The sequence below is a fragment of the Meles meles genome, chromosome 6 (assembly GCF_922984935.1).
Source record: "Meles meles chromosome 6, mMelMel3.1 paternal haplotype, whole genome shotgun sequence".
In the NCBI taxonomy this organism is placed as follows: Eukaryota; Metazoa; Chordata; class Mammalia; order Carnivora; family Mustelidae; genus Meles; species Meles meles.
In genome coordinates this window covers 104,414,588-104,430,999 of record NC_060071.1, presented here as the reverse complement: position 1 = coordinate 104,430,999, position 16,412 = coordinate 104,414,588, and the positions used below count along the sequence as shown (strand labels likewise).

Genomic DNA, 16,412 nt, shown 5'->3' with positions numbered 1-16,412 from the left:
GCTTTCCAACTTTTTGCCATTATAAGCAATGCCACAGTAGACATCTTAACATCCAGTTCTTCTTTAGCAAAGAAACAACCGTTTCTAGAGCAAAAGAAGAATAAACAATAATTCTGATCTTTTTTGTGCATTTTATGGTAAAGGACTAAGATGCATCCAAAATTAAATTGTTATGCATTAGGTGTGTCCAGGTTCTACCAATTTGTTGATTCTAGGTAAGATCACGTATCTTGGCAGAATTCTGTAGTACATAAGAATAATAGCTTGAGATTCAAACTGCCCAGGTATAAATCTTGTTTTAGTTTCCAATTACTGAGGCTCATTAGCTCATCAGAAAAAACTTTCTCCTTCTAGTGTCAGCTAAAGAGTGGACTCGGGTCTGTTTCTGTTGGCCATCAGTATTCTTGAACATTTTTCTCAATGTTTAGGCAAGGGAGTCCCCATTTGAGTCCCTATCTCCCCCTACAGAAGCTGGAGCATAGTCATGAGATCCACCAGTCAGATACCAGAGCTTGAACCCTAAAGGAATAGAATGTTTATTCTGGCAAATTTGGGGGAGGCTATATCCTGTTTTCAGAGGGGGTGACATTGTAGGTTCTAACGTGGTATCCAGACCTTTGCCTAACATCAGAAGTCTTGGTGATGCAAGCTTCATTGTCTAGCCCAGGGTGGCAGCATAAGTGGTGAGATTTGCAGCATGATTTGGGGTGTGGTTCCTGGGGAAGTTGCCTTGAAATCCTATTTCTCTGGCTATCAGAGATACTTAAAATCCTTTAATAAATTTTTTTACATTTAAACAGATCAGAGTTGCTTTCAGCTTTTTGCAATTAAGACTCCTTTCTAAAAGAGGGTGGATTCCATAGAAGACTGTCTTGGATCTTCCCATTATATTATGTAACATTTTCTTTCTCAGAATGCACTGGCATTCTGGTAAACAGAAGCTAGGAGAGTTCAAAACTGAATTCCTGTGGCCCCTGGATACCTTGTTTGTCGAACATTCAGGTCTGGCAATATTCGCTGTGTTAGATTGTCCTTCTTATTTAAAAACAAAACAAAAAAACAAAAACAAAAACAAACCAAAAAACCCCCTATTTTCTCCTCTGTGATTTGGCTTCTGTGGCCCCTTCCAATCCCAATCAACTATACCGAGTACATCTACATATTATGTGAATTCTGATACTCTAATTGTGGAGAGAGATTAAGTTCTCTTGCAGTAGGCTTTCTAGGCTCTAGAGAAATTAGAGGAGGGGGTAGATTCCTGTTTAACCCTTTTGAGTATCTCATGGCCATTAAGGAGTGTTTCATTAAAGGTCACCATGACCATGAGATCTAGAGCTTTGACCACAGCTTCCTTTGACCACAGCTACCCCTTTTCCTTTGACCACAGCTACCCCTCTTCTTGTGGCCGCCAAAGGTGGTATATGTAAAAGGAAAAATAGCAAGAAAAAGTCACACTTTAATTTTTGTGTGTCTTAGACTCTAGTCCCAGTTTTAGAGAATTCTGTTAAGGAGTTTGCTTGGTGAGCTCTCCTTTTATGTAAGTTATTAGGCAGTATGGCCTCAGACCAAAGAAGCTGTGAGCCTTTTCTTTCTTTTGCCCATTACATCCTTCTCTACCATCCCCTATAACACCCTTGGGTATCTTGGAGACTAATCCAACACACACCTGCCAACACCTGACCACATGACACCACTGAGAAAATGGCATCCAGGTGCTTCCCCACAGTGTGGAGCTGGGCAAAGCCACAGCTTGGGCTTAGTCCTGGCCCAACCATATGGAACGATGGGGCAGAGGGAGACAAGTTGATTTCCTTCCATATGGGAATAGACTCTGACTTAGGGCTTCAGCCAAGAGGAAAAAGGAGTTGAAAGAAAGAGAGCCATACCCTATATTGCTTTTAAACCTGTGACTGTGTCCATTAGAAAACTAGGTCAAGGGATGCCTGGCTTGTGACTCTCCATCTCAGGGCCACAAGTCTGAGACCCACATTGGGTGTAAAGATTACTCAAAATAAACAAATGAACTTAAAAAAAAAAAAGGAAAAGAAAGAAAACTAGGTCAAAACAGTGCCCTGACAACGGACCAAACCAGGTCAATACTCAGTCTCCCAAGGATGCAAGAATAAAGGCCAGGAAACTAGGAGAAGAGGAGCTTTGCAAGCTTCTTGTGCCCAGGTCAGATGCAGAGAAAGGTATTACTAATTCCCAGGTCCCGGTGGGTTTGTGTCCCAGCTGCTTCTCAAGTTAGGACACCTATTAAGATGGTAGAGTTAAATCTCTCACCCCAAACTACCCCAGTAATCTTCAGGATATAGAAAATAGAATATGCTTATAGGGACATTGAGAGAAAAGGTAAAGGATGTCAGGAGTTTGGGTTTTAGTTCAATTCTATTTTTATTTAAGGGGGTAGGAAGTAGTTGAGGAACAAGTCTTTCATTCTACTATCCACAAGGCAGTGAATTGAACTAACTATAACATATTTACATGTATAAATGGCTAACCATAAAATTACATCAAGATAGGTAAAATCGGTCTTAAAATATTAAAAAGGGGCACCTGGGTGTTACAGTAGGTTAAGCATCCGACTCTTGGTTTGGGCTCAGGTCATGATCTCTTGGTGGTGGGACTAAGCCCTGAATCAGGCTCTATGTTCAGAGCAGAGCCTGCTTAAGTGTCTCCCTCTCCCTCTGCCCCTTCTCACCCCAACCCTTGTTCTCTCTAAAATAACTAAATAAATCTTTAAAAATGTATATTTAAAAATGACCCCTTCTTTCATTCCAGGGTCACTTTTTAAAAACTTGAAACTGTTCCACTAGCTGGCTCTTTCAAGTCCCCTAGGATTTAGACACAAGTTTCAAAACTGTAACTAATGACCTAGGAGTAATTTATAATACTGTAGCTAGGATAATTAAGTTGTCGTTGATATAGAGATGGGAAACAATATAAATTCTTGGATATTACAATGATCTTAAAATAATTTAAGTAATATCTAAGGAAAAACTTCTGTTTAACATTTACTAGCACCAATGGTCCTTGTTTTGTAGAATTTCAGAATTTCCTTACGTTTGTTTTTCTGTTTTTTTTTTTTCAGTTTCTTTAATGGATTTAATTTTTTTTTTAAGATTTTATTTATTTATTTGACAGAGAGAGATCACAAGTAGGCAGAGAGATCACAAGTAGGCAGAGAGGCAGGCAGAGAGAGTGAGAGGGAAGCAGGCTCCCTGCCAAGCAGAGAGCCCGATGCGGGACTCGATCCCAGGACCCTGGGATCATGACCTGAGCCGAAGGCAGCGGCTTAAACCACTGAGCCACCCAGGCGCCCGGATTTAATTTTTACAGCAGTGTCAGGGCACAGCAAAATCAAGCAGAAGGCACAGATTTCCAATATGCCCCCACCCCTATATTGCCCAGCCTCCCCCATTATTAACATCCCCCACCAGAGCCATACTTTTGTCTTTATGGTTTTTTACTGTGTCTCAAGATTATGAATCAACAAGGTTTGATCTTTTAAAGGCTTTGTCATCTATTTGGATCATCAAGAATTAGATGGCAATTTTCATCAACAATCTTAATGTTACTTTCCCATATTAATTGAAGGCTTCTTACACTAAATGAACTTTTTAAAAAATTCAATTATGGCCCAGTTGACTCTTGTGAGAAGGCATATGGAGAAAGTAAAAAACCCTAAACTAGGGGTGCCTGGGTGGCTCAGTGGGTTAAAGCCTCTGCCTTTGACTCAGGTCATGATCTCGGGGTCCTGGGATCGAGCCCCACATCAAGCCCCACATCGAGCCCCACATCCGGCTCTCTGCTCGGCGGGGAGCCTGCTTCCTCCTCTCTCTCCACCTGCCTCTCCACCTGCTTGTGATCTCTGTCTGCCAAATAAAATAAATAAAATCTTAAAAACAAATAAATAAACAAAAAACCCCCAACTAGGATTTCCCAAAAGGGAGGGAGTAGAAAAAAGAAGGATGTGGTAACCATAGGCAGAGTTTGAGCCACTATCTCCCTCTACCAAAAAATATTTTGGGGGGGAATATTAGTGTCCTATGATTCTTCAGGTAAAAGAGTCAGAGGGTCAATTAAGTTTGTGGAAAAACTGCACACTATCTGCCTCTCTTGGAAACTTGCACTGCACAGTAAAATTTCTGAGAAATCCTCAAGTAGAAGATCCTTATTTAATTTTCTCTGACCCAGCACTGCCTAAATTTATTTGACCATAAGGGTCATTTTTTCTTAAATAAACCTGTTCCATTAACATTTTATGGAATTTGTGCTCCACAAAAAATCATTTGGGGGAAGTGCTGATCAGCATTTGGCATGAAGTTATCCAAGATGAAGCAAAAGACAGTATTACAAAGAGAGGCATAGGGCTAGAAAAAGTCAGAGCTCGTGGGAGGCTTTGTTTGTTTTAATAAAGGATGGGAGAAGTAGGAGCATGTTTATAGGTTGTGGAAAGGAGCTGAAAGAGATGATGAGATGGAAGTCACAAGAAAGGAATAATCTGTAGTGTCTAGTAAAGACTCTAATATTCCCAGCAACCAAATGAAATAGGTAATATTATGAACACATTTTTCAGATGAGAAAACGGAGGCTTTAAGGGTTTGAGTAAGTTGGCCAGGGTCACACATCTGGTTAATGGCAGATCTGGGCTGCAAGGTCAGGTGTGATCCCAGCTGTGCTCTCTCCACTGTGTCATGCTCTCTTCCAAGTCCTGGTGATTTTGTTTTCTACATCTCTTTCCAAAATTTCCTCTTCTTTTGGAACACCAGCAGATAATAAGTCAAGTTTGGCGCATTTTAAACTGTGACTCATAGGAAACAAGCTTTATTTCTTCCTTCCATGTCATCACACATATCCCTCTCCCCTGCCTCTGAATACTCTCAGATCACTTTCCCAACCCCCTTTTCTGCCTCCAGCTCTTCTCATATGATGGTGAACTCATCATAATCATCATATATGTACACACACATTATAAACACACATGGAAAATACACATATATTTTACTATGTATACAATATATGTATGTCTTTTTTACATGCATATATGTATAAAACATACACATTATTAATCTGTGATATAATGATTTGCAAAATTCTCCCTCACCCATTACTTTTCCCTACCAAAATCATAATTCTTATCTTGTGAATTTATGGTCAACTGCTGGGGGAAAAATGTCATGGTTGTGAATTACAGATAATAACTTTGGGTGGGATTTCTAAACTCTTAACTGGAATTATTATTTGGTTATTTTGCTACTACTTTAGACTCTTTTTACAGTTCTGAAACTTCAGTAAAATTTTGTTAGTATTCTGGGAAGGGATGGGTTAATTAGAAATGTAGACAAGGAGAACCTAGCCACTGTAATTTATTTAGATTTTCAAAAGGCTTTTGACAAATTTCCAAAGCAAATACTGTATTGGATAATTATATGAAAATATTTTGTTAGAAGTGAATGTTGGTTTAAAAATAAACTCCGGCAGTGCATGGACATTTTTAACATAGATAACTGTAAAAATTTTAATAATATCTGTTTCCTGAGCCACATGAATGTTTTAAAGTGCACTGAGTAATGAAAATAGTGTTATTGCCAGGATATGCCTATGAACTTTAATTTAAAATGAGGGTACTTTCTTTCAATGCATGAGAGATCTGGGGACTGACCTTTTTCCCCAAATCTCATCCTGTACAGAGCAATATGTTTTCATGTGGTTACCACTGTTAAGAGGGAGCAAGTCTACAAATGACCTTGATCCACTATTACCAGATCTTAGAATTAAGTCTTATCTTTAATTTCTTTACCTATACTGCCTTCTCTTCCATCACTCTTCTGTTTATTTTTCCCTGTTTATGTTTTGAGCTTTAAAAAAATCTTTTAAAATATTTGAAAATTTTCAAAATAAATCTCTATAGTATATCTTTATTTTTTAAGATTTTATTTACTTATTTAACAGACAGATCACAAGTAGGCAGAGAGGCAGGCAGAGAGCGAGAGAGGAGGAAGCAGGCTCCCCGCTGAGAAGAGAGCCTGATGCGGGGCTCGATCCCAGGACCCCGGGATCATGACCTGAGCCCGAGGCAGTGGCTTTAACTCACTGAGCCACCCAGGCGCCCCTATAGTATATCTTAAGATAATATAGGGATGAACTTGAAGATTTACATTTCTCTTTCTATGTTAGCATCAGTGTCTGTTTCTCATTAACAGTTTTGTTGGTTTCTTTTGGTGATATTCAAATCTTCATAAATGGGCATGGGAATATAGTCAGTGGGATGTCCAGTTAGCAGAGTGGTCTTAAATAAAGAGCAATGTCTTTTATATACTAATAGGACTCTGATTTATATTAACTCACATAACCAGCAATATGAAAGGGTAATTGGTGGAAAATCTTTCTGGCAGGTATATGCCTAGATGAAACAACGTATAATCACTATACACCCACAGACCCTTGCAACTCAAGTGCCTCATCAAATCTCTGGGGGAAGAAGATATCATCTTTCCCTGTACAACACTTATGACTTATTTGGGAAGAGAGAACTAGTACATAAAGAAAACAAGGGAATTCTGCAAGGGGTTATGTAATTTAGTATTAACACTGTAGAACATACAGAACTATCCTGACACAAAATTTTGACATTTGCTTAGCCTTATTTCTCTCAAGTCATTATTTATCTGCTCCTCTCCTCCTCCCTGGGTCTTCCTCTCTCTAATTTCCCGGATACCCAGAACATTTCCACCACCTCTCAACTCAAGTACCTATATATTGAATTCAAGATGGCATCAATTATAAAACATTGTATCTATAAAAAATGATGCCAATTAAATTATATCACAATGCTTTCTTATCATTTAAAAACTGAAATCATTAGAATTACACTTAATTTTTTTACACATAGTACTTTTTTACATAGAGAAAAAGGAAAATAAAGTGAATTAAATGGTTGAATCATTAAGATTTTCCCAAAGCTTCACAACTTCCAATAAAATGTTATGAAACTAATTGGTATTGAGCTATAGATGACTAGTCCTAGATTCAATTTCATTTTAACAGGCTTCTTGTTCAACCTGAAGTCAACACATCTACATATTTATTGAACGTTACTACATATCCTGTACTACAGAGGATCAGGCAAGTGCAGATAAAGTTAAATAAAGAGGGTAAGATTTGAAATGGATACTGTAAAATGGATGAGATTACACAGTTGGGGGGTGGGATGCAAGAGGTAGAAAAGGCGGAAAGTTGAAAAAAATAAACCCTTGTGACGTTTGATTATTCAGTTGTAATGAAATATTACAAGAACCAGTTTAAAATTAGAAAGAGTTCGTTCAAGAATAAGCAAAATAAAATACATGTGAACTCAGGGTTATCCACTAAAACTACCATTAATATCAAAATATCCAGACTGAAATAAAGCTCCTAATCACAGGTAACAGAAGAAAGAATAAAAGAATAGGAGCTGTCACATGGAATATTATGCAGATATGTGAAAGTATAATATTGAGTGAAAAAGGAAGATACACAGTTGCCTGGCTGGCTCAGTTGGTTAAGCATCTGCCTTCGGCTCAGGTCATGATCTCAGAGTCCTGGGATTGAGAGCCCTACATCAGGCTCCCTGGTCAGCTGGGAGCCTGCTTCTTCTTCTCCCACTCCCCTTGTTTGTGTTCTCTCTCTCTCTGTCAATTAAATTTTTTTCTAATTGAAATACGAAATTACACTTACAGTGTTACGACAACAATAAAAAATGTATTTGCTTATAGTCCAAACTATTTGCTTATAGTCCAAATTGCATAAAGAATTTAGGTAGGAATATGTATGGTTCTCCCTTCTAGAGTTTCTTTAATATAATCTTATATCCTCTTTTTAACAATTTGTTTGAAAGTACATGTGAGGAAGAGTGGCATGAACAGGTTGGGAGGGAAGAATGATATAGATAAATCAAAAGGCAAAGATTATAAAAAGAATTACTGTCAAAATATTATTTAAATGCTAACATGAACTTATGCTTCTGATTCATGTTAATGTAATATTCTAATAAGTCACCAAAGGAAACAGAAAAAGAGAAACATGGGGTAATAGAGGTTAGGATAATAGAGGTTGCATTGGTTAAATGTCATATATTAATATTAATAATATAGTAATACTTCATAATCAGTTTTTCATTCATAATCTAATTCATTCATTATTCATACTCTAATTCATAATCTAATTCATTCATAATCTAATGAATGCTCAAAATTTATAAAACACAGAATTTGAAAGCTACAGTGGCCATTGATCTACTGACTACCTAAAATTTCTACATTTGGATTTTCATATATATATTATGTTTTTAAAATAAAAAATGAATTTTCCATATTATATATTATCACTTTACATAATCGTTATTCCTTTGTATAAATCTAAGTTTCCTTCTGGTATCCATTTTCTTCAACCTGAACATTTCTTGCAGTGCAGGTTTGCTGATAGGAAAATGTCTTTATTTCGCTGCCATTTTTGAAGACTATATTTGCTGGATATGCAATTACAGGTTGATGGAGGTTGATGGATCCCACCCCCCCCCCCCAGAAATTTTTAAATGTCATTCCATTGATTCCTGACTTGCACTGGTTTTGATAACATCAGCCATGATTCTTATCATGTTCCGTGTATGTAACCTGTCTTTCTCTCCAGTTGTTTTAAAGACTTTTTATCATTGATTTTCAACAATGTAATTACAATGTGGCTTGGAGTGGTTTTCTTTATGATTATCTCTCTTAGTATTTGTTAAACATCTTAGACCTGTTGTTATTTCTCCCCAATATGTTGATATTTCTCCCCAAATCTGAAAACATTTCAGGCATTATTTCTCCAACTATTTTTTCTTCCCGATCTTCCTAAAACCCCTGACTATGCATATGCTATGTCACTCAGTATTGTTCCAAAGGTCATTGAACCTTTGTTCATTTAATAAACAAATTTTAGAGCAGTTTTTGGTCTCTGGAAAAATCAAATAGAAAGGACAGAGCATTCCCATATATTCCCCTCATTCATGCTGTACAGTTTCAAGTATTATTAATATCTTCCTTTATCTTGCATAATTTGTCAAAGCAGCTTTGATGGTGGTGGGTGCGGGCAGGGACAGAGTGTCTGGATCTAGATTACCCAGATTGTAGTGGATCCAAGAGTAAATGGAACTTGAGGAAGTGAAGATAGACATAGATAAAGCTTCTGAGAGGCTTGGCTGAAGAGAAAGAGAAGGTGATAGAGTCATGTAGGTCGATTTTTTAAAAGATTTTATTTATCTGACATCGAGAGAGAGAGCGCACAAGTAGAGGGTACAGCAGAGGGAGAGGGAGAAGGAGAAGCAGACTCTCCACTGAGCAGGGAGCTGAGCTGGACTTGGGGCTCGATCCCAGGACACTGCGATCATAACCCAAGCAGAAAGCAGACACCCAAATGACTGGGCCACCCAGGTGCCCCGCTTGATTTTTTAAAAGATGAGATAGTTAAAGTGCATATTTAATGCTGGTGGGCAACACCAGCAGAAAAGACATTTAAAGACACAAAGCAAGGTGTAATGTTGAAAGGAAGCCTTCTGAGGAGGCAGGAGGGAATGAAAAAAAGGACAGAGGTGAAAAACTAGCTTTATAGAAGCAAATGCCTCTTCCAAGTGGATGGCAAGACAGCTACAGATGTGCAAACTTGATTGTTGGGGTGCAGTGATTTGGGGTACATTCCATCTGATGGCACACAGGGGAAGCTGAGTTCATCTGCTCAGACTAACTGGGGGAGGGGCCAGGGATTTTTGGAAGAGTGGTTAAGCAGGTATTAAATAGGTTTTGTGGAGAATGGGAGAGAGAACTAAGAGGCTCTAAGAAGGAAGGTAGTACTGAGATCCCAACAAAGGGGAGAGACATACTCTACGGAGGCACCAGTCTGTGCAAAGGGAGGATTTTCTTTAGCCACACTCAGGGTACTGGTTGCTTGCTGGTTTTGTGACTATGAAACACATTTTTTAAAAAGCTTTAAAAGCCTCTTGTAAAGAAATGGGAATTTGTTGTTTATTAGTGTACTCTATTGGTTTGGTGTTCTTAAGATTAGATGACCACTTTTTGGGAATCTAAGGGCCAAGTTCTGGGTTCAATGACAGGTCGAATTAGGGAATTCTCCATTCTCTTCTGATCCAAAGATGCCCTAATGATCTAGTCTCAGTTAATATCAAATGCCTTAACTAATCCTACTTTCTCTCTTCCTACTCCACAACATCTCGATGTATAAACACTGGTCTTGCATACTAATCCGCCTACTACTGCCGGGAGACTTTCAGGCAGATTTGGTAGCTGGACCCTCTTTGCAACAACCCTGCCAAGGCCATGATATGCCCAACCTCAGGGGATATGCCTGACTTTCATGCCAGTGGGGTCAATCTCAGAGAAATTGAGCGTGTTCCCATAGCTCAAGCTTCATTAGTCCCTAAATCAGTCTCAATCGTGCTTTTCCCTGGGTGGTGACAATTAAGAGTTTAGCCTTTACTATGTAAGGATTTATAGATTTATATATGGATATATGGATTTATCTATGGATATGGATATGACATATATATATATATATCAGTGATGAGAAAGATGATTCACTCAGAGTTCCCAAATGTGCAAGGCAGATCAAAATCTGCCCTAACCCCAAACCTCAGAAATTTCTCAGTGTCTTCTGAATTGGTGGTCCTGTGGTAATGTAGCCAGTGTTGTTTATTTCCCACTGAAGTCAAAGGAAAAAAAAAAAAGCATTATTCCCAGGAGAGGGCCTTATCATATCTAAACTAATTATGGAAGCAATGGATAGTAATTTTCCCCTAGAGAAATATCTGTATCATTTATAAAGTACAAATAAATGTCAGTAAAGACAGCAATCTAGATATGAAACAATTATATTTTTCCCCTTAATATTGGAAAAAAATACCTTCTAAATTCTGATTAGGGGAGACCCTTGCCTAATTATCCCTTCAAAGGCAGGAAACTCCCTACAAATTTGCAAAAAAAATGAATTATTTTCTCCTTCCTTTTGGAAAATAGGTGGGATGAGCAAAATGTGATGAATGATTTTTTTTTAAGTAAACCACACACACAGATCTGTGTGTACCTTTTCCCAGAAGACAAATTAAATATATTTCAATGCAGAGAGAAAATGAAATGCTTAGGAAATACCTAGGAGATGTGTTGCTTTTTCCTGACTTAAGGTACTTTAGAGAGACCCTGCCCATTAAGCTGGCCTCAAATGAACTGACAGAATTATGACTGGATGTGGCCGTGGGAGTAAATGGTGAGTGTCAGGGTACATCCCTACTTGGTATTACTCTGAGAGTTTGTGTTGCAAGCAAAGGCATCTCTGTCTATACTTCTTTCTGGACAAATACTCTTATCTTGGTAGAGGAGAACTGAAGTTAGCATTCTTTTAAGTAGAGGTAAAAAGAACAGTAGAGAAACCCTTTGACTCATCTCTTGGTATCCTGAAATTCTCACCTCAGTGCTTACTATAAAGTGTGGTTTTTCTGAGTATTGTCCCTGACCAGCAGCATCAGCAACACCTGTAAACTTTGAGACGCTTGTTCTCAGCCCTACCCCTGACCTACTAAATCAGGAAGTCTGGGGGTAGGGCCCAGTAATCTGTGTTTTAACAAGTTCTCCTGGGGATCGTGGTGTATGCAAATGTTTCAGAATTGCTGGTGTAATGAGAAAGACCTAGCCTAGAGGGGGTGGGCCATAGGGAAGAAGCCCATGGAGAGCAGAGAGACAGACAGAAAGGGGTTGTTATCGGTACTGAGACTCCTAGAGGTGGGAGCTTGGAAGGGTCCAGGCTCATGAGAGGACAGACTGGCTTTGGCAGGGAGAGACATTACCCTCTCTGCAAAACGAGATTTGGGGGGGCGCCTGGGTGGCTCAGTGGTTTAAGCCGCTGCCTTCGGCTCAGGTCATGATCTCGGGGTCCTGGGATCGAGTCCCGCATCGGGCTCTCTGCTCGGCAGGGAGCCTGCTTCCCTCTCACTCTCTCTGCCTGCCTCTCTGCCTACTTGTATCTCTCTCTGTCAAATAAATAAATAAAATCTTTAAAAAAAAAAAAAAAACAGATTTGGGGTCAAATATTTTTTACAGTTTAGAGGAGGAAAGTCATGGTTCAGTGCAAATGTTTTCTCTCTTAGGAAACATTTTCCAACTCACCTTTTTAATCTCTGTTTTTATCAACTTACTTAGCAATTTTCTTCTCCCCCCACTGAAAATAAATACGTTACATAAAAAAAGGGAATACACTGGGGCACCTGGATGGCTCAGTGCGTTAAAGCCTCTGCCTTCAGCTCAGGTCATGATCCCAGGGTCCTGGGATCAAGCCCCACATCGGGCTCTCTGTTCGGCGGGGAGCCTGCTTCCTCTTCTCTCTCTCTCTGCCTGCCTCTCTGTCTACTTGTGATCTCTCTCTGTCAAATAAGTAAATAAATAAAAAAATTAAAAAAAAAAAAGAAAAGGGAATACACCAAGGGTCTTCATCTTGTTGGTACACCTGGAACCTGCTTTAGCACCTTACCCATGGGACACTCCTGAGTGTCAAAAGGCGTGAACCGGTGGATATTTTGTCTGTCTTCATTTTATTATGGAAATTCTCAAATGTATTCAAAAGAGAAAGAAGGAAGTATAATAAACCTTTATGTTATGCAGAAAATGATGTCACACTCCCCACACACCCATAGATTATTTTAAGCAATTCTCAGATACTGTGTCATTTCTTCCACTGACACATCAGTCTGTATCTCAATTAAGACAAGGCTCGTTTTTATTTAATACGACCACAATGCTATTTTCCCTAAAAATAAACATATTGAAACCTATTCTTAATTTCCTTAACATCTATTATACTTAACACTGTCTAATTGAACTCAGTACTCAAATTTTCTAATTGTCTCACAAGTGTCTTTTTTAAAGTTGACTTGCTTGAATCAGGAGCCAAACAAGGCCCACGTGTTGCATTTTGTCGATAAGTTTCTTAAAATGTCTTTTACTCTATATCAGTTTCCCCTGCAGGTAACGTGTCTTATGAAATTGCCCCCATTCTGAATTTGTGATTTAGGTTCATAGGTGGTGCTATGTATACACCAGGAAGCAATGATGCCTAGCTGTCTCTCCTTGTGATGTTAAGACTGATCTGTACCTTTAGGTGTTGTTAGATCAATACTAATTCATCCATTCTAATGTTCCTTATCAATTTTTTACCTAATAATTTTAACAGTGAAGATCCATTATTTCTTTAGGGGCTATAAACAGATGTTAATTTAATTATATCATCCTGTCTTGTATTAGCTGGAATTCCATTTATATAGGAAGGACAGAATAAATACTTATTTCTATCTTTTTATTTACCATTTTTCCTATTAATGAATTAGTGTTCTAGTTATAGATAAGAATGACCATTGATTTTTAAAATATATATCATTATGGACTCATGGGGTCTAACATGATATATTTCAAACCTTGCATAACTTTTGACACTTCAACTAACTCATCTTTGATCAGTAGGAAACTTTGCAATTTGTAGCATTCTTTGATTGTTTCCTTTTTTTCTGATGTGACAGGCATTTGAGATTTATCTTGTGCTTGTTGGTTCTCATTTCAATGGCTGACTATTGCTTCTAGGTCTTTTGAGTGGACAGTGTTGGGGAAAATAGCATGACTTCACTTACCATTTTTAAATAAGGAAAAAAATCCTAATTTGGCCGGCTTATTGGTTTTAGATGTTACTGAAGGAAATCAGTGGTTAAGATACAGTACTCACTAAAGTATACATTTGGAACAAAATCAGAGATCAGCAGAGATCACAGAATAAATGGAATGAGATCTCATAAAATATAGATGTTAGTGGTACTGAATAAATCATAGCTAAAATAAGAAGTAGAAAATTCAAAAAATTAAACCCTGCAGTGCTCAGCTCATGATATTAACTCACTAAGTCACTACTTAATATTTTTTGGAGAAATTCCTATTAAAGTATGACATATCTCCAAGTAAATGTTGTTTTTGTGAGCTGTTGTGCATTCTACCCCTGTTTTCCTTGTTAACAGGTTGGAATTCTTGAACCCTGTAGAGTTTTCAAGTGGAAAGTGAACCCTTGCCTGTACCAGTAGTTAGTGTTTGAGCAATGCAGCATCTGAGAAGCAAAGCCTCTTAATATATTATAAAATAATAACTTCAGGTAGTTTCACCCAAAACACCAAACACATTGTATGAAAATATGCATGTATACAAATCTTATTTTTGATCATCTATGTCTTAGATTTTACATTAGACTTTATTAAAAGTACTCTTACTTTCCTTCCAAATAAGCAAAAGGTATAGTATCAAAAACCAAAGTTTATGGGTGCCTGGGTGGCACAGTGGGTTAAGCCTCTGCCTTCAGCTCAGGTCATGGTCTCAGGGTCCTGGGATCAAGCCCGAATCAGGCTGTCTGCTCAGCAGGGAGCCTGCTTCCCCCTCTCTGCCTGCCTCTCTGCCTACTTGTGACCTCTCTCTCTGTCAATTAAATAAATAAAAAATCTTATAAAAAAAAAAAAAAAAAAGACCGAGGTGCTGTGTAATCACTGAGCAGTTGAGGCCCTCGGAGCTCCAAAAACGCTGATTACCTCTGTGCTGATCAGCGGAAAACCAAAGAGGAGGAGAAGGACGACAAGCCCATCCGAGCTCTGGATGAGGGAGATATTGCCTTGCTGAAAACTTACGGTCAAAGCACTTACTCTAGGCAGATAAAGCAGGTTGAAGATGACATTCAACAACTTCTCAAGAAAATTAATGAGCTCACTGGTATTAAAGAGTCTGATACTGGCCTGGCCCCACCAGCACTCTGGGATTTGGCTGCAGATAAGTAAACACTGCAGAGTGAACAGCCTTTGCAGGCTGCAAGGTGTACGAAGATAATCAATTCTGACTCAGAGGACCCAAAGTACATTATCAATGTGAAGCAGTTTGCCAAGTTTGCGGTGGACTTCAGTGATCAGGTAGCACCTACAAACATTGAAGAAGGGATGAGAGTTGGGGTGGACAGAAATAAGTATCAGATTCACATTCCGCTACCTCCCAAGATTGACCCAACAGTTACCATGATTCAGGTGGAAGAAAAACCTGATGTCACATACAGTGATGTGGGTGGCTGTAAGGAACAGATTGAGAAACTTCGAGAAGTAGTTGAAACCCCGTTACTTCATCCAGAGAGGTTTGTTAACCTTGGCATTGAGCCTCCCAAGGGTGTGCTGCTCTCTGGTCTGCCGGGTAGAGGCAAGACCCTCTGTGCTCTGGGCAGCTGCTATCAGGACTGATGGCTTGCTTCAACTTCGAGTTATGGGATCTGAAGTTGTACAGAAGTACGTTGGTGAGGGGGCTCGAATGGTTCGTGAGCTCTTTGAAATGGCCAGAACGAAAAAAGCCTGCCTCATCTTCTTTGATGAAATTGATGCTATTGGAGGGGCTCGTTTTGATGACGGTGCTGGAGGAGACAACGAAGTGCAGAGAACAATGCTGGAACTGATCAATCAGCTGGACGGTTTTGATCCTCGAGGTAACATTAAAGTGCTGATGGCCACTACAGACCTGGATCCAGCACTCATGAGGTCAGGGATACTGGACAGAAACATTGAATTCAGCTTACCTGATCTAGAGGGTTGGACTCACATTTTTAAGATTCATCTCGTTCAATGAGTGTCGAAGGAGATATCAGATTTGAATTGTTAGCGTGACTGTGTCCAAATAGTACTGGTGCAGAGATTAGAAGTGTCTGCACAGAAGCCGGCATGTTTGCCATCAGAGCACGGTGGAAAATTGCTACCAAGCAGGATTTCTTGGAGGCTGTAAATCAGGTCATTAAGTCTTATGCCAAATTCAGTGCTACTCCCCGCTATATGACATACAACTGATCCCGAAGGCTTTCATGAAAACATTTCCTTTTACTGGAATCCTAACTTTATTAAATAGCCTTGTTAATAACCAGGACTCACACAAAAATAGTGTTTCAAATTGTATGTTTTCTTCAGATGTCTTTGTAGTACAATAAAAAGTGGTATCTGAAAAAAAAAAAAGACCAAAGTTTACTGCTTGTGGACTCACCATTCAATCTATAATTTCATTAATCTAGATGGAATTCACAATATTAAATGTTTGTTCTGCTCTGACATTTGACACAGGAACTGAAACAGGATATTGAACTAATTTTAACAACTTGAAACCACAAGTTCTCTGCTAAAAAAAATTGTTTTCCTGAAAAACTTTTTTTTTTTTTATCAAGAGGATACTGAAGAAAGATGTATCTCATGTTCAAGTTAGAAACATCCTAATAAAAAACTTGGGGAGAATTTTATAACATGATTACAAAATCCAGACTTGAATTAATGTATATACTAAAAGAGA

At 38.6% G+C, this 16,412-nt stretch overlaps 1 pseudogene; it reads left to right on the top strand.

Annotated features, from left to right (window-relative positions):
- The first annotated feature begins 1,316 nt into the window (after positions 1 to 1,316).
- On the top strand, positions 1,317 to 16,036 carry LOC123943656 (annotated as a pseudogene).
- Positions 16,037 to 16,412: the final 376 nt, after the last annotated feature.